We start from the raw sequence: 25411 nt of genomic DNA on the forward strand, positions 1-25411 counted from the left end.
GAAATTAATACCTGGGTTGAGTCTGAAAATGAGTAGAAGTAGCCATGCAAACAAGTAGGTTGCCTAGCCACAGTAGGAGTAATGGCAGACTGGAAACTTGCAGGTTAATAAGGACAGATAGGGGCCATCCATGAACATCATGTTCACATGAGCAGAGATAGGCTGATAATGAGAAATTGGACCTGTGTCCTAAACACCAACTCTTTCAAAAGTGGAGAGAGTCCACTCTGAGTCTTTGTCCTGAGTTAAAGAACTTGCTACCAAAAGAAAAGATTCCTCTCTGTCTTGAATATTCTCCAACTGTCTTCATTAACTGAATTAATTTGCCCTCCCTCGCAACACCATCATCATGGGTGACAGAATACAGCTTCAGCTCCTTCAAACTGGGGCTGAACAGGAGAGCAGTTCACCACCTAATGTCTTAGTTTAGCCTCCAGGACACATTGAATAACTGCATCAGCTCTTTCTACTCTGACCAGAAAGGGTTAGTTCTTGGTCTAGGGTATTTTATTGTTACTACCATGAGTCATACTTTATATTTAATTAGCAATGTTAACTTTCCACGGCCCAATTGTTCTCATTTCTATCAGGTTTCCGTGCAGATCAGGAGCTCCATTTGCATAACTGACTGAGTTTTCTGTTACTAGTGAATCCTTGGATCTCACCAGAAACAAAAATGCCAGTGTCCTATATTCATTTAATGTGAATCCTATCTTGTGATTGATTTTTGAGTCTCAAAAGGACCTCCAGATTAATCACAAATAGAGTGTCCTGGGAGCTTTGAGTCAATTAAATTATGGGGTTCCATCTGAATTCCCTTAGTATATCAGACCACAGATGCTAGAAATCATCTGAAAACCCACTGGGCTCCAAGCCCAGGGAGACATTAATTTTTGTTGAACAAATGAATGACATGTCTTCTATGTACCAACAACTGAGATTAACATTTAAATTGCTATTTGAGCTCTAGACTCTTGAAATGTAGAAAACTAACATTTGGATAAGTTAGGCCCAAATCTCTAAAATGTCGTCGAAACCAAAGTAAATTACTATGTAATAAAAATATCAAGAAATTATTTTTCCTCATGACCCACATAATTAAAAAAACAAGCCTGTGGGACTTTGTTTTTTATTTTGGAGAAACTACTGAACAGGGGAAAGTATCAGAGGAACTTTCTCCCTGAGGGCTTTTCCCAGCTCAGACTGTGATGTCTGCAATCTGTAATTTACAGTTCGCCCAGGAGGCTGAAAATAAAGTAGCTAGAATAAACCGGGGAAGCTAGCAAGGGGAAGAGCAGAGGCAGATGTGAGGCCAGGGTACGGAGCTGAACGTCATAGTGAATGAGAACAGGAAGGGGAAAGGGGCATGAGAGGAGCTCACTGTGGGGATTCCAGGGAGACCGTCCTAAAATGCTACTCCTGGCAGCTTCAGTTTCTGTGCATCTGAGTTGGGTTGGTCTGCAGAGTTGAAAAGGCTAAAGAGTTAGTGTACACCCAGTGGCAGCTGGTCATCTGCCTTGGTTTCCATTGTCCTCTCATTCTCTTGCCTGCATTTCTGGTCCCCTACATGCTATCTGAGTCTTGCAAGCCTCCCCAGCCCAGGGTTGAACACTAGTCCCTCCATTTCTCACCAGTCACTTGGGGGCCTAGCCAAAGGTGCAGGCACCTGCCTGATTCCAAGCATCACTCCCACTCCACCTGAGCCTCTTGGATTTCGATGGAGTTGGCCACATCACCTTGGGAGAGTGCTCAGGAGTCCTGGCTACCCCAGCAGGGGCCAGTCCCCTGAGCCAGGCTGGTCCTCTAAGCCTGATGGCTGCCTCTGTCTAATCCTCTTCCTACAATTCTCTGCTTGACAGGGAAATCCAAGTGCAGTTTATGGTTCAGCCTATCCCAATGATAACAGAAAAATAACACAATTGGACAATGGATTTTTAAAGGAATAGATAATGCACAGGTTGCATGCTTAATTCAGAAATCACTATTAAGATATCTATTGGGGGTTGGAGTGGGAAAAAATTCTAAGGGGAGCAATAGGAGAAAGGGGAGAAAGAAACGAAATGGGAGGATCACTGCATTGCCCCCACTAAATCCCTTAATTCTTCTGGGGCTCTGAAAGTGCATAACCTTCATTATTTAAAGATCACACCCCTCTCCCACACATTTCCTTACTAGGGAGACTCTGGCAGGTCCTCAGACCCTTCAACATGTGATCCTTGGGGGCCAGTACATTATCTGGAACCTCCTCTTCTCCCATTCGGCCTACTTTGCAATCACAAAGGTGTCTGCTCTCAGGTGCCTTTTTGAACCTCCCTTTAGATTTCTATGCAGAAGAAACAGGTCTTTTCATTTGCTCTCATGGAAGTACAACATACAAAATATATTTGAGACATTGCATGCTGTATTTTACAATATTATTCTGTTGTTTCTGATAATAAATATAATATGTGCTCACTGTCAAAGGTTTAGTAAAATATTTTAAAAGTACAAAGATAGAAACCCACCTTCCAGAGAGAATTCCTTCCTTTCCCATTTTTGGTATATTCCTCTCTGTATTTTCTGGGTATATATCTACATGTAGATATTTATATGCCTATCAAACTTGGAATATATTATATAGGCAGCTTATTGTATTTAAAAGAAAACCTCTAGCATTGAATGAGGAATAATAATTAATATAGGTGCATAATATTTCCTAATACTCCATCCTATGATTCTGTCTCAATTTTACTCTTCTACTGTCAGATACGTACTGAATAAAACAACCTAATACACATATGACTATGTCTAAAGATTTCTTGAATATTTCTTTAGTATTCTTAAGGTTTAATCCTGAAAACAGACCTTCTAAGTCATAGTGCAAATATATTATTTAGTTGTATATTACCAGATTACTCTCTAGAAAAATTGGGTTAGTTGTCTTGATTTACTGTCCCACCAAGAGTCTACAAGACCGTCACGTGCTTTATGTACCATTTTTCTTTAATCATAATCAATTTAATATGTTTCATATTATATTTCATTATTAAGTTTTTATTATTCAGACCACTAGTAAATAACCATTTTTATACATTCTTTTAACTCTGCATTTAATCTAAATTTCTTATTTTCTTTGCCCATTTTTTTTTTTTTTTGTTAGAAATACCTTTTTTCTTCTAGGAGCTCTTTATACATTAAGGATGTTTAAATCACGTTATGTTGGTAATATAATTATTACATATTCTATATGTAATGTTATAACTATTTATATACATAAAAATACTATATATATTTATTTTTATTGAATATACTATTCTCAGTTTTTTGTTTCCCTTTAAATTTTTATTTTTAGACTTAGAAAGTCCTGGCTTACCCTCAAATCAGTCTGATAATTATACTTTTTCTAGCTGTTTTGTAAAAACGTAGTTCCATAATCCAACTAAAATAGATTTTACAACTTTACATGAGGTAAGAATCATCACCCACCCACCCACCGGTCTTACTGCCAAAATATTCATTCCTTCTTACTAACTTTTGTAGTTTCTTTGTAGTGTTAAGTTCATATTTGAACTATAATTTTATCTTTAGGGCAAACTATTTGTTATTATTAATCTATCAACTACTGTGCTAATTCAGTAATGTTTTGCTTAATGCAGATTTGTATTTATTAATAACTGACAGAGAAATATCCCTCTTCCTTATTAGCATTTATATTCAGATCTCTTATGTTTGGTTACTTTTTTCAAATGAGTTCTTGAATTATTTTCTCAAATTAAAACAAACACATTGAAGATTTGACTAAAATTGTTTGAAACATTATAAAGTAATTTGGGGGAGAATTGACATCTTCACAAAATTTAGTCTTTCTATCCTGGAGCACCATGTGACTTTTCATTTATTCATGTATTTTATATATTTCAGTGATGCTTAGCATTGTAAATTAACACTATCTTAAGTTTGACTAGTGCTTTCCAGTTTATGAAGTATCCTCACATCTTCATGATCCTCTCAATAAACCAACCAGGAGTTCTGACTTAGATTTAGATTATGGTTCCTGTCCTGACTGTCACTGAATGGGTGTGTGACCTTTGTTTTACCTCTTGGCCTCGTCTTCCCAAAGAGATGCTGCTGTTAGGTTATTCTGCAGCTTCCTTGGGGAGAGACCATGATGTGGCAGAGCCCTTCCTGAGGTGTGTTCTAGGAGCCATTGTCTCCATGGTGTATTATTAGCAGTAATGCTGTAATGTCCTGTGGTCAAATACATTTAGAAAATTCAGGTTAAGCAGAATTAAACAGATTATTTTTAAAGTGTAAGCCTTCTCAGACACTTAATAGGCTAATACATCCTCTGTATACAATGATATATAATATGTGCTAATTTTGCAAATATTTTTGGTGATAGACCCCTTTTATCTGTATAGCAACCCACATAATTAGGCTTTTGTCTAATTAGATGTTTCATAGAAAATCCTTTGGGAAATTCTGATATGGTAGAAAGAGCATGTGTTTTGGAACCAGATCTGGCTTCAAATTTTGGACTTTTAACTATGGTGTGAACTTGTCTACTCTGAGACTCATTTTCCCTCTCTGTAAATCAAGGATAATAAAGACCAATTCAGAGCTGCAGGAATTGCAGGAAACTGTTCTGATCACTGTAAAGGAGCAAAACTTGCTACCCCAAAATGTATCTCTTTGGTGTGAGGATTAATGTAGGCTGATTACTTTAAGAAAGAGAAGATTCAGGAAGCCTTTCTTTTTACCTCCCCCTTAGTTGCCTAAAGAATTTAGGTAAAGACCAGGTGACTGAAGCATTGTGCTGTACACCAGAAACTGATGCATTGTAAACTGGCTATACTTCAATTAAAAAAAAATATGTATATGTATATGACCTGTTTTCCAGACTAGAGCTATTATGCCAGTGATATCTGCAAAGAATGTGGTCTAAGTGTGGTGGCGGAACTCGCGGGCTTAGAGATCAGAGTCCACTCTGTCCCACTGTCTCTGCAGGGCCCAGCGAACATTTATTTACCAAACGTTTTGCTTTTCCATCTCCATGTGACTTGTCTTCCACCCACGGAAGTCTAGAACCCCTATTCCCAACATCTTTCATCTTTAGATGAAGATGGTGTTTAAGGTGAGAGTTTCTCACCTTAAATTTTGGTGAGTTACTCGGTTCTCCTGGGTCTCTCCCATGTACACATGCTATCAAATTTTGTTTGGTTTTTGCCTGTTAATCTGTTTCATGTCATTTTAATTTTTAGAACAGCCAGAAGAACCTGGAAGGCTAGAGGAGTATTTCTTCCTCTCCAACGTCACCCATATCCCCCAGCCTTTCCCAGAGGGAGAATTATATTTCTCTACTCCAGGGTTATCAGATCTGAACTTACACTGGCCAATGAATTGCGAGCAGAAGTGATATATGTCATTTCTGGGCAGAAGCTGTAAGAGCCAGTGCAGGGTTCACTGTTCTCTCTGTCTGTCCGTCTATCTTCTGACTCTGGTATCATGGAAGCCTGTGTTGTGTTGAACAATGATCAGTATCGAGGCTGCAAAGAGGAGAGGAATTTTATTTGGGGGTCTTAAGAATTGCAATTTGGGAGACACAGATTGGTGTAAAACTAAAAGAGTGTTCTGGGGAAGAGAAAGAATCAGGGGCTTATAAAGACAAAAAGCCACAAAGTTGTTAAAGTTGCCTAGCAACAGTTGTGATTGATGTAAGTCAGAAAATATTTGCCCTAAAAAATCACAAGTTGTTTTAGGATAGAGATATGGGTCCAATAAGTAGATAGGCGGTCACAAGTTAGAGTAAGGGTTCCATAATTATCTTGAGTCCTGGAAGATGTTCCAATGCCCTTCGTTAGGACAGTAGGTGGTCAAAAGGTCAGATTCCACCCAGGCTGAAACAGGCATAAGTCATACTTCCTCCATGGCCTCTTGGCTCCACTTTAGACCTCTCGCTTAGCAATACTGACTCCATTTTTATTTCCTTCCATGGCTGAGATGGAGTTTCCATCAGCTTGGGTCCCTAAGTGACTGCAATAAGCAGAGGCCCCTTGCTAACCTGTAATAAACATGTGGCACAAGTGGAAAATAACCATTATGTTTTCAGCTCTCTGAGAATACCTGATTATTTGTTGCCACAGTATAAAGTTTAACCTGAGTTAATGAAGGAGTAAATAAAATAATGGAAAAGACTACGTTCTTGGCAGAGTTAGCATTCAATAAACTATTTTAAGTTTTATTTTGGGCTAATTATTTCTGTATTCTTGAATACTTTTTGCAGTTTTATCCCAACCAAAGTGAAAAAAAATTCTCAACAGTGACTAAATGCATTGGAGAGGTAATCAAATTTATTCTTAATCAAAAGACTACCTTCTATTTGCATGGATTGCTATGTGTTGCCAAGGGCAATAGTCCACGGTACTAGATGAAAGAAAGGAAACTTGCACATGGGCGTTGGCAACATTCTCTTTCATTTTTTTTTTATTAAATTAGGAGTTGTGAATAATCGTCCTTGAGCAAACACTTAGGTTCAATACCTGTATGTAAATGGAATTCTGAGCACCGTGGGGAAATCATTTGTCCAATGCAGAGCCTGGAACGCTGCAGGCCTGGGTGAATCACAGCTCCATCCAGGCAGAGGAGCAAGGCAAGGAGATTTCAGGAGCTGGAAGAAAAGAAATGAAGGGGAACTTTCTTCCCTTTTATTGTTGCTTCTTCAAGGAAGTTAACAATCCTCTAGACCCTGTATCACCTTCTGTACTCTCTCCTGCCTGGAGAGCTCTGGAGAGTAGGATTTTATTTACATGGAGCCAAGTTTTTTTAAAAATGCAAATAGCCCTGTAAGGTTAAGTAGGCTGTGGGAGAGACACCTGAGGGAAGGAATTTGTTTACTCAGAATAGCTCTTATGCAAATACTTGGAATCAGTTTATTGAGGGAAAAAGTTTTGCGATGAAAGGAGGACCAGGCAAAAGAGGGAGAAAAAAAAATTTCTAAAGCAGAGTATGCAAGGTCCTAGCTGAACGCCCTGGTGGGGATGAGGGCAGGCAGAGGAGGCTGGGAAGAGAGAAATGCGGTTTGTGAGAGGGTGGGAAAGCTTCATCTGGGTTCTTGTGAATCACGTCAAGGTTATGCTCGCTTCTTATTTCTCTCCAACCACCTACTTCTATCTGTAGGAGAACTGTCTCTTTCCTTCCAAAACTGGAACTAAAAAGGGGATGAGTCCCAGGAAGTTTCTTCAACCTTTGGCAATGGGGCAACAGCCTGGGTGAGTGGAGTGTGGGGCTGAAACAAGAGGGAAGGGGGTAGGGCACAACTATTAAAAGAATGACAAAGCAGTTGAAGACTGGACTCCCAGCAGACCTTGAGGCCCAGGACGGGGAAGATTTCCCTTCCAGTAGACCTTGAGCTTCTTTATACGCTCTTTGTAATATATTAACATGGTAAATGCACACCCACCTGATGCCACGATGATTCCGAGGCTAACCATACAAACTCAAAACGTCGGTGGTGGCCTGTATAGGGAATCCCAGCCCCTTCCCCAAAGTAGTTGGAATAATTCTCCCACTTGTTAGCATATGAAATTACAGAGCCCTTAAAAGCTAACCACTCCACACTTCATGGCTGATCTCACTTTTCTAGACGACCCCATGCTCTGAGGCTGTGGCTTCTTGCCTCTCACCTCTGGCCTCTGGCCTCTGACCTCTGACCTCTGGAGTCGGCCCGCAGTCTGCTTATGGAGTGTGTATGTACTTTGAACTAACCCTCCCTCCCCTTGCCTCACGCCTTGTGGCCTCTTGGCCTTCTGAGACACCTACACTTGGTCAAGGGAGTGTGTATCTCCCTGAATAAATCTGCCTTCACGCTACTGTGGCTCCCTCTTGAATTCTTTCCTGCACGAAGTCAAGGACCCTCACTTGTCGGGCGCATCCCAGGGACTCACCAGAGACCTGGGACAGGGCCATTCTCTCATGCCCCATTTTCCTGCAACAGGAGGGTGGAGAGCCTGGGAGGACACCTTTGGGATGGAGAGTCTGTGAGACTGCTCTTTGAGGACAAGGGCGTTAGCCCTCTCTCAGTCCTGACCCCTCGCTGGGTTGGGGGGACGTTCCAGGAGATGAGTGAGTAGACTTCCTCTGTGATTACCTACCTCCTCGCCCCCAAAACTACGTCTCTCACATGAGATTTGGCTCCTTCCCTATTTCACCATCCCACAGGGACATCATTACTGTTTTGCTCCCACAGCACAGCTGCCCGGGTCCAGAGAAACCCTGTGATGTATGATATAAAATTGGCTTCAGGATCCAAAGCCCATTTCTCACACTTTTCGTGGTTGTTTTAAACCATCAGGAGAGGATGTCATTTTTTATGCTTTAGGGTGGAGAATAAAAATCCTCATGCTAAGCCATCATGAAAAAAATGAACTAATGTTTTGGGTAGTTTTTTGAATGAATTTTTTTTTAAAGCTTTTAGTATTTTTCTCATAAATTACCTTAGTGAATGGCATTGTCATTATCTGGAATGTGAAGAAAAATTACATCATTTCTGAAATCATTCTGAAAAATTTAAGGCTCTTTTCTATGGGAAGAAGGAGAAACTTTCTTGTTTACTTAGAAACATACAATCCAGTCTGAATCAATGTGTATAAAACTCTGTTCAATCCCTTCATAATCCAGATAATAGCAGGTTGAGAAACAGAAGCAGAGCCAGCCCCTGGACTGCACAAAAGGAGAATAAATGAAATGTCTACTTGACTCTCAGTGGTCCACTTTCAAGGGCTTGACCTCAGTACCCTAAACATATAGTTTTGCACTTCGTATTTGTATCACCTGGGAACCTGTTCCACTCAAAAATAAAACAAAGCTCACTTCACAGTGGCTTAAACAAATAAAGATTTTTTTTCACATAATAAGAAGTCTGAAGGTAGAGAGCTACCGCCCTTAACTCATTGAAATTGCCTTAGCTTTTCTTCTGTGGTTGCAAAATAGCTGCTGCAGCTCCAAGCATTATGTCTAAATTCAATGCAGAAAGAAGGCAGAAAGTAAAAGTCCAGCCATGTCTTTCCCCTTCTTTCAGAAAAAGAAAAAAAACTTTATCAGAAATCTCACAGACTTCTAATTAAGTTTCTCAAACTGTGCCACCTTTTGCTGCAAGGAAGACTAGGATAGTGAATATTCAGCTTAGGAAGTGAGAAGCGGGTTAAGACTCACTATGGAGTCAACCAAACAGCATTGCTGTCTTAAAGAGCCCATGCGAGACCTGTTCCTGAACATGCTTTCCCCTTTTCCAGGCTCACATAGTACCTCCTTTCACCAATGCTTTTGATGTTTTCCAAAATTTGGTAACATCATCAATATTTCTCACTAGTACTAGATTTTATATAGTGAAGATTCATGCCTAATGGCTAATGGTTGATGTCTATTTTCTAGAATGAAGACGATCCTTGGGAAACATTCTTAGGGCTGTGTCCTGAATTCTTTGTTGCCATTTTCTCCTAGTACAGTGCTAAGTCCATGATACGGTTCATTTACTTTTGGAGATTCCAAGGGTCTTGTCAAGGCCGGGCATGGTTATTGGCACTGGAGATCCAGCGACAAAGCAAGATACAGCTCCTGTCCTCATGGAGCATAGTTCGCAGACGTCATGAGATTGATAACAAAAGCATAGACACAATGTCATATACTTTAAGGAGACTCTTTGAGGAGGTGACGTTTGAGCAAAGACCTATGTGAAGTGGGGCCTTCATCATTCTGTCCATTTTGATCCATACTTGTTGCTTTTGGAGCTTCCTCCATCCTGAGTCCTGCACTAATCTTCTAAATCTAGATCCCACTTCAGGTTGTCCCTAGGCTTCAGTTCTGCTTCCACTTTGCTGTCACTTGGGGATTCACGACTTTTAAATGAAACACATTTTCTTGAAAATTACACTCACGAGGTGCATCTCTATATAATAAACGTTTTATTAAGGTATACTCTAAACAGAAAAAAATTTTTACCCTTTTAATGTCTAGAGTTGTGAATTTTGACAGACATAACCATCGTTACAATCAAGATATAGTTCTATCATCCAAAGAGATTCCCTTGTACCCTTTTGCAGTCAACCTCTTGCTTATCCCCAGTTCAGGGCAACCACTGATTTATTTTCTGTCTTTAGAGTTTTCTCAACATCATGTATATGAAAGCATGACAGTATATAGCGTTTTGAGTTTGACTTCTTTCACTTAACATAATGCATTTGAAATTCATCCAAGTTGTGATGTGTAAGTTTATTCCTCTTTATTGCTATGTGATATTCTATTGTATGGTTGTGCAATGGTTTGTTTATCCATTCTCTAACTGCTGGACATTTGAGTTGTTTCCAGTTTTTGGCAATTTCAAATGAAACCAGTATGAGTATTGACCTATAGGCTTTTATGTAGACTAATGTCTTACGTCTTTCCAAAATGTCTTTACCATTTGCTTTCGCGTCCACAATGAATGATGGTTCTAGTTGCTTCACGTCCTTGCCAGTTCTTGATATTGTCAGTATATTTTAATTTTAGCCATTCTAAATGTTGTGTGGTAGTATTTCATTGTGGTTTTATTTTGCATTTCCCTAATGACCAGGGATGTTGAGCATCTTTTATGTGCTAATTCATCATTTGGTGATATGCTTGTTTGAAACTAACTATTTCTTTTAAACTGAGATTTTTTTTCTTCTTTTTGAGCTTTAAAAATTATTTATGTTCACTGGATAAAAATTATTTATCAGATATGTGATTTGTAGATATTTTATTCTAGTATGTGATTAGCCTTTTTATTTTCTTAACAGCATCTTTTAAATTATAGAAGTTCCTAATTTTAATGAAGTCCAATTTATCACATTTTTCCTTTATGGACTGTACCTTTAGTGTTATATGTAAGAAATCTTTACCTAATCCAAGGTCACAAATTTTATCTACTATATTTTCTTCTAGATGTTTTAGTTTAGGTTTTACATGTAGGTATATGTTCCATTTTGGGTTGATTTTTATGGGTGTAAGGTTTGGGTAGGGTTCACTTTTTATATTTGGCTATCAATTTGCTCTAGCAACATTTTTGCTTTTCTCCACTGAATTGCCTTTATTATCTTTGTCAAAAATTAATTGACCATCTATGAGTGAGTCTATGTCTGGAATCTATTCTGTTGCACTGTGGATTCTGTCTTTTCCTCAATACCACATTGTAGCTTATTATAGTAAGTCATAACCAGCTAGTGTGAGCTCCCCATCTTTATTCTTTTTTTAGAATTATTGTAGTTATTCAATTTCCTTTGCCTTTCCATATACATTTTACAATCAGCTTATCAATTTTAACTCCCATATCGTCTTCCTTCCCTGCCTTTGCCAGTCTTCTCTGATTCCCTAAACCCTGCATGATCCGACAGGAAGTCCCATTGCCTCTTCCCGTCCACTTGCAGACACTCCTTGTCTGACTGACCACTGACACCTCTCACCGGGTCATCGTAACTGACTCTCCTTCCCTATTGTCCCCTCCCTGCCACTCCTCCAGCACTCTGCAGCATGGTTAATCTCTCTCAAGTCACAGTTTTCACTGTTAATATTTTTGCTACTAAAACTTCAAAGAGTTCTTCTTCCCTGTAAGGAAAAAAATCCATGTTGTTTAGTCTAATGGTCCTCTTGGGTCTTTTTATCTCTCTAACTCTTTCATCTAAACCCAAAGCTTTCCTTTACTTGTCTTCAATGAAGATCAACTTGATTTTCTATGCAGAAGTCCTTCTTTTTAATTTGTTTATACCACCCTCAGCCGCTTCCCCTAACCCTTGTCTTTTCTCCCCTTATCTAAGTGACTGCACTCTCTTCCCTTATATCATAATTATTGACTGAATGTCTCTTTCCCCCATTAGACAGAATTGTCTGGGAATAAGGTACCTGTTTTGTTCATCTCTTGAAACCCTAGTGCCTAAGGTAATACTCAGTTAAGCGCATCTGTGATTCTCCCCTTGTTAGGGCACAGGGGTACATGACATATGAGGAAGAAAAGAATATAATTTCAAGGATTGTGTCCTGCTTTATTATACTTTGACTTATTTTTAGGCTTGATTTAATTTGTTTTAAAATTTAAATTAAGTTGAGTGAGATATTTATGTTTATCTATAGGTGTTAAGAATTTAAAAGGCTGAAATCATCTTAGTAATGTTTGTTGAATTAAAGCATTGGTTTACCAGTCTCTATGGACAGTGATACATCCTCTTTGGCTCCCTAGTACCTAGTAGAGGGTCCTACCCGGAGAAGGCAGCTGCATTCTCACCCTTCATAGAACAGACACATTTTTTGCTTAGGGTGTCCAGAGGCAGCAGACAGGATCCACGTGTGACTGCCTGATGGAGATTCTAGTAGACTGTAAAGGAAAAGCCCAGCTGGGCTAACAAGCTAACTCACAAATCTAAGTGTAACAAGTGTCAGATTACTGATCTGAGTTCTGCTGGGCTAACTTGTAAATCTGAGTTAATTATTGTTGGTTTGCTGATTCCCTGTTCATGATTTTTTGCTAGCCAGCTGGATTTTCAAAGAGACATATCTGACCTTGAAATGTTGGTTTGCTGCCTCCCTGCCTCTACTTTTGTGATAATGATGTTGCTAAAGCTGTTCCATGCCTATTGGCCAAATAGCCCATACTTGTAATTAACCCTATAAAACCTCATGTGCACGTCTTGGAGGTGCTCAGAGCTTCGGAGCAGAAGCCTCTCTGAGCCCGCTGGCGTAATAAATCTGAGTACTCCAACCCTCCGAGTGGTGCTTGTTTCTTGGCTGGCCTGTCATTTCCGTAACATTTCTGGAGGCCCCAGCGAGATACAACCACGCCGGCCCCTTGAGCCGCTGGACTGGTGGCTCCGGCCGACCGGGGGACGGGACTCCGGCAGCGAACGAGGTGGCGCCACCCGACGGTATTCCTGGTTCTCTTTCGTGACGGCAACTCGGCCCCCGGGTGGCTGGGCTACAACCAGAGCCAGACTCCGTGGAGGGACGGACAAACTCACCAGGTGGCCGTCCGGACAAGGTAGGATCCCCCAGGAGGAATCAGGTCCTGTCCCATTGGACAGAAGAGGAGGCTGATCCCCTCCTACAGGCTCTCCGTCTGATGGTATTTCAGACGGGGAAATCAGGAATCAGGTCAGGAATCAGGTCCTGTCCCAGTGGACAGAAGAGGAGGCTGATCCCCTCCTCCAGGAAACAGGATATTGGAATTGGTGGGAAGACTGTTGTTAACCTGTGTGTGTGTGTGTGTGTGTGTGTGAGAGAGAGAGTAAATGAGCGGCCTGTGAAGCATGCAATCAGGCTGGAGTTTGTAGCTCCACGGCATTCTGCTACGGAGTTCGAGTGAGTCCCAACCTGCGGTTCCGTGGTGACCTCATACGGCTCAGGGCGATATCAGTCCCTCAGGGTCCCGATCGGAGTCAGCGGCTTATACTGACCCGCCAAAGCTAAGAGGCACCTTCGTCCCCGCAAGGGGAGCGGCCAGGCGGACGCAACGAAAACCCTCCCTTGTCTTGTCTGCGACACCGGCACAGGGTGGCTACACTGGGAGGGAAAACGACATAGACAGCCAATGAGTCAACGCCCCTGTGCCCTTGGTGGCTAGGATGCTATTTCTTTGAAAAAGTCTCCTACCTGTCTCTGTCACAGAACACCTGAGACTTAGTGTTCCCCTACTGAACTGACCCAAGTAGTGCCCCTTTTGCCTAGCCTCAGACCCCCAGGACTCAAGTTTAGAAGACGAATTCCTTCAGGACCGGGCTTGCCTGGCCCTGGAGGTCCCTTTCCTAGTCCATTTGTTTTGCCGTCTGCCGTCAGTCCCACACCCCTGATACTTTAGTTCAGAACGTAGAGAGGATTTAATGAAAAAAGTCCCTGAAACTGCTTGAGGCCTTGAGATCCAGAGACATCAGCTGTGACTGGAACCCAGAGTCCCTGACCAAGTTAGCCTTAAAACAACTCATAGACCCAACAAGAGAGCAGTCTCTCTGGGAACTCTGGTGTTTTGAAGAGTGAAGAAGAAAAAGATATAAAGGCTACCTTCCCAAACATCTAAAGCAACAGAACTATTATCCTTAAACATCTAAAAAGAATGGGAGGCTCTAAGTCAAAACCCACCACTCTAGACTGCATGATTAAGAATTTCAAAAAGGGGTTCTCAGGAGACTATGGAATTCGAATGACCCCTGGCAGGCTCCGCACTTTGTGTGAGCTTAAATGGCCGGCCTTTGGAGTCGGATGGCCCTCAGGAGAAACTCTGGACCTAGCAACAGTGCGAGCAGTCTATCAAATAATCACTGGAACCCCAGGCCACCCAGATCAATTCCCTTACATTGACTCCTGGCTAAATATCGCCCAGACTCTACCCCCATGGATTTGGTTTTGCTCAAATGGACCTAGACAATGCAAGATATTAGCAGCTCAGCCGGTCCAGGCCAAAAAGACAGTCAAATACTTGGGATTTATTATCTCAGAGGGACACCGAGCCCTAGGACCAGAATGAAAACAAGTTATTTGCACCATACCCAGACTGGAAACAAAAAGGAAACTGAGAGAGTTCCTGGGCGCAACTGGGTTTTGCCGGATCTGAATCCCCGGGTTTTCAAGAATAGCCAAGCCCCTCTACGAGGCAACTGCTGGATCAGAAAAAGAAACCCTCAAATGGGAAACTAAACAAGAAAATGCCTTTAGACAATTAAAGGAACTACTAACCCAAGCCCCAGCACTAGGCTTACCAGATGTAACACGAGAGTTTAATCTGTTTGTACATGAAAGAGACCAAACTGCTCTTGGAGTCCTAACTCAGAATGTGGGGCCATGGCAGCGCCCTGTGGCCTATTTATCTAAAAGACTGGACCCTGTAGCATCAGGATGGCCACCCTGTTTACGGGCCCTCACTGCCACAGCCCTCCTGGTCAATGAGGCAGACAAACTCACACTGGGACAGACTTTAAATGTAAAAGTGCCCCATTCTGTGGTGGCCCTGATGAACGGCCCAGGTTACAAATGGATAACTAACACAAGGATGACCCACTACCAGGGGCTTCTATGTGAAAATCCAAGAGTCCGTCTAGAGACTGTGCAAACCTTAAACCCAGCCACATATTTGCCTGAGGGGGAAGGGCAGCCTGACCACAACTGCAAAGAAATCATTGAAGAGGTGTATGCAAGCAGGCCTGATCTAACCGACAAGCCCCTGCAAAACCCAGACCTGGAACTTTTCACAGATGGCAGCAGTTACATGCAAGATGGACAACGGCGAGCAGGTTACGCTGTAACAACAACCCGAGAGGTAATAAAGGCAGAGTCCCTTCCCCCAGGATGGTCTGTTCAGCGAGCAGAGATCTGGGCACTGGTCCAGGCACTAAGGGAAGGGAAAGAAAAACGAGTCAATATATACACTGATTCCAAATATGCATTTGCAACCTTGCATGTACGTGGAGCCATCTATAAGGAGAGAGGACTTTTGACTGCTGGAAAAAAAAAATCAAAAACAAAGAAAAATTTTACAGTTACTGGAGGCAATATGGGATCCAAAAAAAGTGGCCGTTATTCACTGTAAGGGACACCAAAGAGAATATGACCCTGTGAGCCAGAAAAACAGGCTAGCTGATCAAAAGGCAAGAGAAGTAGCCACCTGGGAACACTCAGTAATTAAAGTTGTGGCAGCGCCAGAGCTACCCACTGCCCCAGAATATAGTCACGATGAAAACAAGTGGGCACAGGCTGAACGAAGAGAAAAAAGAAAGGACGGATGGTGGATCATGACGGATGGAAGGGTTTTCATCCCAGAACGACTAGCTTATCGTTTAGTCCAACAACAGCACGAAGCCACACATATGGGAAAAACGGCTTTGGCGGCCCTCTTAAAGCGATATTTCCTAATTTCTCATCTCCCTACTCTATGTGCATCAGTTTCCCAACGCTGCTTGCTCTGTGCACAAAACAATCCAAAACAAGGGCTCACTGGGCCAATGGGAATACAACGATGTGGATTGGCTCCCTTTGAAGATTTAGAAGTGGACATTACTGAACTTGGGCCCAGTAAGGGATATAAGTACCTGCTGGTTTTCGTCTGCACCTCCTACCCCACCAGGACAGAGAAAGCAAAGGAAATGACAAAGGCTCTTCTCAGGGATGTTATCCCGCGATTTGAAATGCCTACCTCCATCGGGTCTAACAATAGACCCGCCTTTGTGTCAGAAATTGTACAGCAAGTGGCAAAGGCACTGAGCATCCGCTGGAACCTGCACACAGCATACCGGTCTCAAAGCTCAGGGAAGGTAGAATGAATGAACAGAACTCTAAAACAAATTATAGCTAAAATCAGCCAAGAAACCCAGCTCCCCTGGGTGGACATTCTACCCCTGGCTCTGTTGCGAATTAAATACACCCCAAGATTTAATATTGGGTACTCTCCCTTTGAAATCCTCTATGGGCGACCGCCACCTTTAGTCAGGATGAGAAATCCCACCCCAGAAATAGGAAATTTAGGGCTCCACCAACAACTGTTGGGACTAGGAAAAGTACTACGAGAAGTTTGGGGTTGGGTGATAGAGAAAACCCCCATTTCATTAGGGGTTCAAGTGCATCCCCATAAACCAGGTGACCAGGTATGGGTGAAGAATTGGAAAAAGGAACCTCTCAAACCAACATGGAAGGGACCATATTTAGTGGTATTAACTACTCCTACAGCTGTTAAAGTTGCAGGAATCATCCCTTGGATCCACCACTCCAGGGTCAAGAGAGCGACTGCACCTCAGACAGAGGGTCCCTGGAAAATTGAGAGTGTCCCGGGAGACCCGCTCAAGATCAAAATCAAGAGAGACCAGAAAAGGATCGCCGAGCCCTGCTCTAGCCACACCCGGAAGCTGGCTAGTCAACGCACGGCCGAAGCTTGAGAAAAGCTCAACACAGCTGTTAAATGTGAATTCAGCCACGATCTCCAATGAATAACAGAAACCCTGGGAACTCTGCAAAATCAGACTGACTGTCTGGCCGAGGTGGTCTTACAAAACAGGAGGGGCCTGGACTTACTCACGGCCGAAGAGGGGGGACTATGCCTCTTCCTAAACGAAAAATGTTGTTTTTATGCCAATCAATCAGGAATTGTCAGGGAAATGGTTCAAGAGTTACAAGACTGAGTGGAAAAGAGAAAACATATTTTAGATAAGAGCCCATGGACAGGCCCCTGGGGCTGGACCTCCTGGCTGGCACCGTTCATAGGTCCCTTACTCCTGATTTTTGCAGTTCTGCTGTTTGGGCCCTGTGTCCTAAACTTCCTGACCCGCTTTGTCAGTGAGCGGATAGAGGCTATAAAACTTCAGATGTTAGCCTCCAATTATGAGCCCCTGCAACAGGTAAATGATGATGCTTACTCCAACAAGGGTTGTGAAAGCATCAAGAGGGGGGAATGTAAAGGAAAAGCCCAGCTGGGCTAACAAGCTAACTCACAAATCTAAGTGTAACAAGTGTCAGATTACTGATCTGAGTTCTGCTGGGCTAACTTGTAAATCTGAGTTAATTATTGTTGGTTTGCTGATTCCCTGTTCATGTTTTTTTTTTGCTAGCCAGCTGGATTTTCAAAGAGACATATCTGACCTTGAAATGTTGGTTTGCTGCCTCCCTGCCTCTACTTTTGTGATAATGATGTTGCTAAAGCTGTTCCATGCCTATTGGCCAAATAGCCCATGCTTGTAATTAACCCTATAAAACCTCATGTGCACGTCTTGGAGGTGCTCAGAGCTTCGGAGCAGAAGCCTCTCTGAGCCCGCCGGCGTAATAAATCTGAGTACTCCAACCCTCCGAGTGGTGCTTGTTTCTTGGCTGGCCTGTCATTTCCGTAACAGACAAGCCTGATCCATTCACCCCACCAGAGAAGATCCTGTTGTCACAGGTGGTGCCCTCCGCCCTTCTATAATCAGGCATCAGAACACATAGAAGGAGAGAAGGGGTGTGAATGTTAACATCCTCTCCCAATACCTGCCCAGTGTCTTAGGGCTCAGGTAGGGAACCAGAGCAGGCAGCATGAAACAGGGAGCAGACAGATCTTTGTACTGCTTGTTTCAGGTCTAAATAAAGATCTGCCTGCACAGCCTCGCTGCCAATATGACCTGTTGTGCTGTCAGGAATTGCCCCAAATCATGGTACCTTTAAAATTTAAACCCGATGGCTTGTACAATAAGGATTAAGACTCTATCCACTCTAATGTGTTCACATGAATTTACTGAGACCTTAGGAATAAACTTGCTATACAGATTGTTTCTTGATATGATCTTTCATTCCACAAAATATTTATCAACCATTTGTCTACTATGTGTCAGGCATTTAGAGGTAGCCCTAAAATGACTGACATCTAGTGTGTTTGTGTGTGTGTGTGTATCTCTGTGTGTGTGTCTGTGTTGATGTGCACATGTGTGTCTGTGTGTCTGCATTGACGTCTGTGTGTGTACAGGTGGATACACATGTTGGGAGATGAACCCTGTTGCACAGAGATTTGAAGGATAGGGATGATGCTGGACAACTAAGCAAATCTGAATTCTTCACAGAAGAGGGGGCAATTGAGCCTAGATGTGACATCAGAAGAAAAAGCTTTGAGAAACGCATTTCTGCCAACGGAAAACAGAAGCTTATTTCTTTGGAATATGGTGAGAGATTCGATGCAATGTGGTACAAGAGGTGAGGAGAGGAGCAGAGAGGGTGGTCCAGTCAGACTGTGAAAAGTCAGAAGGCCAGGCTGAGGAGTTTAGGTGTTATTGTGCAGAAGGTGAAGCTCAAACCCAGCTTTAAAACTACGTTCCCCACACTGGGGCGTTCTGTTAAGCTACATTTCCCATGCCCACCAGCTAATTAATTCTTGCCATTGGAATCGGAATCAGTCTTGCGTCATTTCAGGCCAAAGCAGGTAAGAGAAGTGTTGCTATTTCCCTTGGAAACTGCTTGTTCTAAGAGGCAGAGCTACGAGTTGACCTGTTTGCAGTTGGGATTTGACGAGAAAGTAAACTTGATATATTAAACCACTGAGATTCAGGGTTGAATTTTTATTGTTTCAGAGGCTAAACTATCCTGACTAAACTCAGCAGTAGAATCATATTCTTTTCCCCTTTTCTTCCTTTGTTCCTTCCTCCCTCCCTTTCTTCTTTCCTTTCTTCCTTTCATTTTATTTTTTAGAAAGTTCAAACCATGAACTTCTCTTATACTTCATATTCACATCTAGTTTTAAAAAAAAGAATTCTATTTTAAACACTCCTAGAGCTAATGAAAGCAAGTCATGTCAATGATGAACTCATGTTGAATGAAATCATACAAAGTCATGTTGTTAACTGTAAGGTGCTGATTAGTGTAAGACCCCCATCATTTTTAGGCAGCCATCGACATGAGGAAAAAAAGAAAAAGAACACTGATTATTCTTTAATGACTTCATCATGACCTCGGGTGGTTTTGCCAACCTGTGGCCTAGAAAATCTTTTTGCCACAGTAGAAGCTCATCCCTTCCTTCTCCGGATAGGGCATCACTTCTCATCTCTGTAAACAGCCCTTCTTGTCATGGGCCATTAAGCTTGCATAGTTAAAATTAGACACTGTATCAGGGCGATAAAGTATGAAATGGAATCTTCAACATATCTCGTTCTACATTTTCATGGTCTAATTAAAAGAAAAGAAACAGGTCCGTTCACCACCACTATTTGAGGTCCTAGTGCATATTAAGGCTGTGGAAGAGCTGCAACCACAGCGATCTGAGAATCGCCAGAAGTTTCTTCCGTGTGGATAGTGGTGGTTCCTCATCTCTCAGTAAGCAGCTTTGGAAAGGAGTCGAACAACTAATTCCTGGGGCTAAAACTGCTAGTTTATCAAACACTTGACTCCAGGCCATCTCTGTTCTTAATGGTCTCATAAGCATTCAATGGCTTGACTTGTCACGACAACCCTGGAAGGACATTTAATTATTAGCATCGTTTGTTGGATGAGTAAAACAAGGCACAGGTAGTTGTGAATGGCCCCAAGTTCATGGCGAGATAGTAATGAACTGGGACCTGACCCCAGCAGTGGACCTCACAGCCTGTGCCTCACTGTAGTGATGAGGACGATTCGAGATGCTGAGTTTACTTGGGGATGACGAGGTTACTTCTGCCATCAGCTAGACTGAGAGTTCCAGACAGAAGCTAAGTTCCGTTACAGAAAAATAAAGTTACCTTTCTTGTCCACTTGAGTACATGGCTTGATACCTTCTTACCCACTATATCAACAAGAAATTATTTCAAGGATGACAGGGTGACTTTTTTGGGCAAGCATTAATGGATATGCTCTTTTCTACTTCCTTTAGAAAACCTCCCCGAGCCCAGGCAGCCAGAGATCTCTACCCCATTTGCCTTCAGGGCACAATCTTTACTCTAGCAAAGCAGACAGAGAGAAACAAGTCAGCTCCCGGCTTTCAAAATACTTCATGGAGAATATCATAAACAGTTTGAAGAGAAGTGTCTTTTTCCTCTGCAAGAGGATGTGTCTTTTGAGCATTCACAGCAGAGAGTCTGGAATAATAAATTTGGCAGAAAACAGTCTAGTCAGTTTCCCCAAGACTGAGAAAGCAGGCAGACAGGAGCGACAGACGTACGAGAGTGGTACAGGATGTGGAGAGGCTTAGACACTGAGGAGAGGATGTGGGATGGCCCCTCCTAAGGCTGCCACGAAAAGAGAGAGGAAGAGACTATGTCTGGGAGCATAGGATTAAAAGGGTGCTGAGCTGCACTTACTGTGCAGGAACCTGAGACCTACCCGGCTATTGTGAGGAGGAAGCTGAACAGTACAATGGCCACGTGGGGAGAGAGGGGACCAGTCCAGAGTTGGTGGGAGGGATGCCATCAAATGTTTATTTCCATCAGGGACCCAAAAACTCAAGCAGGGTTGAGAGAGGGAAGGAGGGAGATGCGAGCCCCCAGGTACCTGAAGGAAATGTGACAAAAGGACCTTGTAGCAGAAAACAGTGCAGCTTGACCTGGGCCAGATGGGGATGCAGACAAGGGTCCGGAACAAGCATGACCACTTCTAAAGGCCAGACAGGACTCTGCACCTCAGCCGGCAAGGCCAGCTTGTCCAGATTCCTCCCTCCCTCACTCCCACCACACACAGGTGAATGCGCTGCAGAAGCATCGTTCCTACAGCTTAGATCCCTTTCCCAAGTCAGAAAATGGGGAAACCCTTTACAGGCTGGAAAATTCTGCAATTCTGAGTTGATTCTGAATTAACTAAGATTGTTTCCTGCCATCAGATGTATTAGTGACACAAAGGGAACTTTAGTTGAGGAAGTTTTCCTTTTTCACACACTAGAGTACATAGCGTGGGAATTGCACAACATCCTTGTGGAGCCGACCAGTGACACATGTGCCTTTCTCAAGGACGTGGAGTGAACTTGGACGTGATAGAGCTGACCCAGGGCAGGGGACTGGAAAGTGGCCTGCTGGGTGTGCGTAGCAGAAATAGGTAGTGGTAGCAAACCTTTAATGATTATTTAACTGGGCAAAACTAGTAGTGATTTCCTTATGAACAGCTACAATATTGCACTACAGAAACTCAAAATGAACATGTTGAATGAAACGAATTAGAAGAGGACCAAAAAGTGCATAATGTAAATGCAAGACCCCTTGTTATAACTTGCAGGAGATATATTGGAAGGGCAGGGACTGAAGACTCCTGGATTCCAGGAAGGGCATCCCTGACCTGCATTGTCCTGGAGTCCAAGGCAGGAAGGGAGACAAGCAAGTCCTGCAGGGATGTGATGGGACAAGAGGAGGAGGGTTCAGGGAAGCAGGCCAGTGGGCAGAGAGGAACACCACCCTTGATTTATGCAGTGAATGACAGTCACTGAAGGTGAAAATGCTGACACTCAGTAGGTAGAGCGAGTTCTTAGAAATGAGTTGACGACCTAAATATAATAAGAAACAAGCACAGTACACTTAAGCGTCTTAAATTGAGTTTTTCCTAAAGTCTAGTATGAGATAATTGGGATCTGGGTTGCACTGGAATTAATTTTGTTATATTAATGGAGGAATGGTGTGTTAAGAAAATGAACAGTAAGATGGCAGGCAGGCAGGCAGAGGGTGCGCAGACAAAGGGAGCAAACTGTGTCCAATCACCCTCAAGCACTTAGACGCAACCATTTACATATAAACAATAGTTAGATTAATTGCGTATCATTTGCAACTACCTGCTGAAGGAAATTCAATAAATATCGTTGTTAGGTAATATGTTAGCACTCTTGGCTCATGTTTTTCCCCCACCTGAGAGTAATACAGCTGAATTCATTTGCATTATTTTAGAATTTAGGTAATTTACTAATTCAGACAGGTTTCTCTCCCTCTCTCTTTGAATTGATTTTCTCATCATTAAGAATCAGGGATTCAGGAAACACTGCGAGTTCACCGGCAAAATTCAAGGCTCTTAAGAAGAGAGTTGCATTTTTGTCTTCTACTTGAACAGGCTTATATTCAGGGCCCCCTTTCAGTTTCTGATGAGGCAGGTGTCATCCCTGAAACTTCTGTTAGATTCCTGAAGCCCATATAATTGCTCAGTGTTGAGGGCTAGGAACTGAGGAGGTGAACTGGATGGGACCTTGAATGTGTGAGAAACTGGAAACTGAAGAAAGCTGGGACCTGAGCTGAGAACCTTGAACTCAGGACCACACATGAAGTCCATGCTAGAGGAAGGGAGTGGTGAACTCACCTCTGCCCTCCCTGCTGAAATCCAAGGACATACTCAAGATGGCAGAGTAGGGTAGAGCTGTGAGGAGCAGGCACAAGGATTTGGAGAAGGAGATGGGAGAAGGAAAAGGATCTAAGCTTGTGAAGAAAGGGCTAGTAAGATCTAGACAGGGATGTCTTGCCTCCCTCCCAGAGAGATCTGGGGTTCAGAGAAGGACTAGAGGGCTAGGTAGGAAACTAAATTAGAAGCTCAGGCATGTAAACTGAGCAAGACAGCTGAGACTAGGTAAGGTGGCAGTGGGCTGGGTATCAGCTCGTCAGCGCTAAACCGGGAATGAGGTACCAGTGTATGATGCCCGACTAATTCCAAACCCCACCCTCTGGGAACTATAACATCCCTTGGTCACTTTGGCTTGGAAATGGAATAAGGATGAACTGAATGTGCCTGTGGACAAGGACCTCGGTGAGTACAGCTGGTAGAGACCCAGCAGGGCAAGGGGCTGATGTGTGGAGTCGCGGTTAACAAGACCCCTACCTCTGTCACCGAGAAAGCAAGCTTTCTGTTGCCCTATCTGACAACAAGTTGACAGATGACAGACACAGAGCACCACACTTCATGTATGCAGTCAGTGTTGACTGAGTATGCCTAGCACAGTGTTGGTTTCTGGAGAAAACATGAAACAAACATCAGGCATTCCTTTCACTGGAAAGGTGACTGTTACACGTTTTCCTGACACATACTGAAATAGCAGTGGAAGGCAGAGCTGGATTAAGTGAGAAAGAAAGAGGGTCACTCCACGACGTTGCTGGAAGTCAGAGGAGGGGTGAGTCAAGGGGGCTTCAGGGAGGAAGCAACTCAAGAGCAGCCTTAAAGAGAGGGTAGAATTTAGATAAACACAGATGAAGGTGGAAGGGCATTCCAGATGGGAGGAGACACCACGGGTTGAGAAGTGAGATACTTCACAAAAGTCATTTAGAGAGATTCCTGTCACCAGGAAAGCCCACAGCAAGTGAAGTTTATGGCTAGTGCAGTGGCTATTTGTTCTGCTACTTTTACTGCTGTTGCCATGTTAATTTTTTTTACATTTTACTGCATTTGGAAAGGCAGTGGGGATTAAAGGGACAAGTCTGGGAGACAGTAAAGAAGCACAGCTCTGACTTCTTGAGTAGGGTGCAGAAGGATCACAGGCAACAAGAGTTTGCATCAGAACTGTTTTTGTTTCGGCAGTGCATCAAAACTACTTGTGCTCAAAGGGGACCACTGAAAAAGTTACACTAAGACACCTAAGCTAGTTCCCAAAACACCATCACTGACTGTCCTGCAACTAAAAGTCACTGTTTTAGTGAATGATTACATCTCTCAAGAAATGAAACAGCATTTTAAAGCTCCTGGCCAGACATAATTCCTCTTTCTGCTTCTCTCCTTGTCCAGTGGTCCAGCTGCCCGAGGGCAAACTTATTAATAGAAATGAGATAAAAATGATGCGATTCTCCTTAGTGCCTGGAGACAGTGTCCCCAGAACAGAGTACAAACACTGGAAGAGAGTGAGCATGGATTATTTTTTTTTTTGGTCCAAATATGCAAAACATCCCCTTAGGAGCTATATTCGAAAAGTAGCAAATGAAATTTCAGCTGAGGGTGATTATTGCCTGAATCTCAGAACAACTGCCTTATTGCTGATTATTATCCCTTTTGCAATGGCCGGTCTCTCTTCGTTCTGTTTGCTGTCATGTTCTATAAATATCAAAGAGGCTGCAGAGGCAGCAGCACTGAGAGGAGCCGCATGCTTCCTGGGTGTAGAAAGCCGGCTTCTCCGAGATAGAATCTCTAGGTCTGCAGGCTGATTTCATAGAGGAGATTATTCCTCTATCAAAGGTAAATGGTAACAAACTCCAATTTGAGTTTCTGTCCTCTGTCGTGGAGCAGGGCAGCGGGGCTGTGTGTGTGCATGCCTCCATTAGGATGTGGCGTCCAGGGACGGGTCCCGAGCATCCGCCTCGGTGACTTGATCGGCTCTGCTTTGCTCCATTGTCTCCTGGTCCTTGATGGGCACCAGTGAGGCTGGCTCCCCAGACAGCTCCCTGCTGAAAGTTTTATTCCTAGCGTGGGCAAAGGAGCAAAGCTCCAGCAGAGAGGTGGATCTTACAGCAATTCTAACTTGTCAGGTACAAACCAAATTATTTCCAGAACACCCAGAGGATTACAAAGAGAAAAAAATTGCTAGAATTTTTCTTGAAGTATTTTTCTTTTTGGTATAAAAGACCAGTTTGAGATCTGGGAATTACTGCAATGCCTGAATGCTCCATCAGGCAGCATGTGAGAGAACCTGAAGACCCAGCATTCCGACGCAGGAAGCAGGTAACTCTCATTTTCCAGATGCCCAATTTGTTCCTGATCACGGTCTTATTGCAGAAGAGGGAAAAGTACTAGCTTAATGAGGACCGTTCCCTCAATGTGGCCCTTGGATACTTTGAAGGTGAAACTCACCAAATGCTGATTTCCTCATCTGTTCTAGGAGACAACTTGTTGCAAATGGTGATATCACCAACTACAGTTAAAGAATCTAATTCTCACTGATGTTCAAGGCAAAGGATCAACAAAGAAAGTGCGGTCCTTCCTTCCTTCCTCAGTGCTGTGTCTCTCACTGCTTCGGGCTTTCCACACCTCTGATATTCCCAGCAAAAACCTCACAGCAATAACCGCTTACAAAAAGCAGACATTT

General features: G+C 42.9%; 1 protein-coding gene and 1 long non-coding RNA gene across 8 annotated transcripts in view; one reads left to right on the plus strand and one right to left on the minus strand.

Annotated features, from left to right (window-relative positions):
- Window positions 1-25411, plus strand: part of LOC140697383 (uncharacterized) — a 187657-nt gene that overhangs the window by 127541 nt on the left and 34705 nt on the right. The window lies entirely within an intron of this gene.
- NPSR1 (neuropeptide S receptor 1) overlaps window positions 1-25411 on the minus strand; it is a 137402-nt gene that overhangs the window by 111456 nt on the left and 535 nt on the right. The window lies entirely within an intron of this gene.

The sequence above is a fragment of the Vicugna pacos genome, chromosome 7 (genome assembly GCF_048564905.1).
Source record: "Vicugna pacos chromosome 7, VicPac4, whole genome shotgun sequence".
In the NCBI taxonomy this organism is placed as follows: domain Eukaryota; kingdom Metazoa; phylum Chordata; class Mammalia; order Artiodactyla; family Camelidae; genus Vicugna; species Vicugna pacos.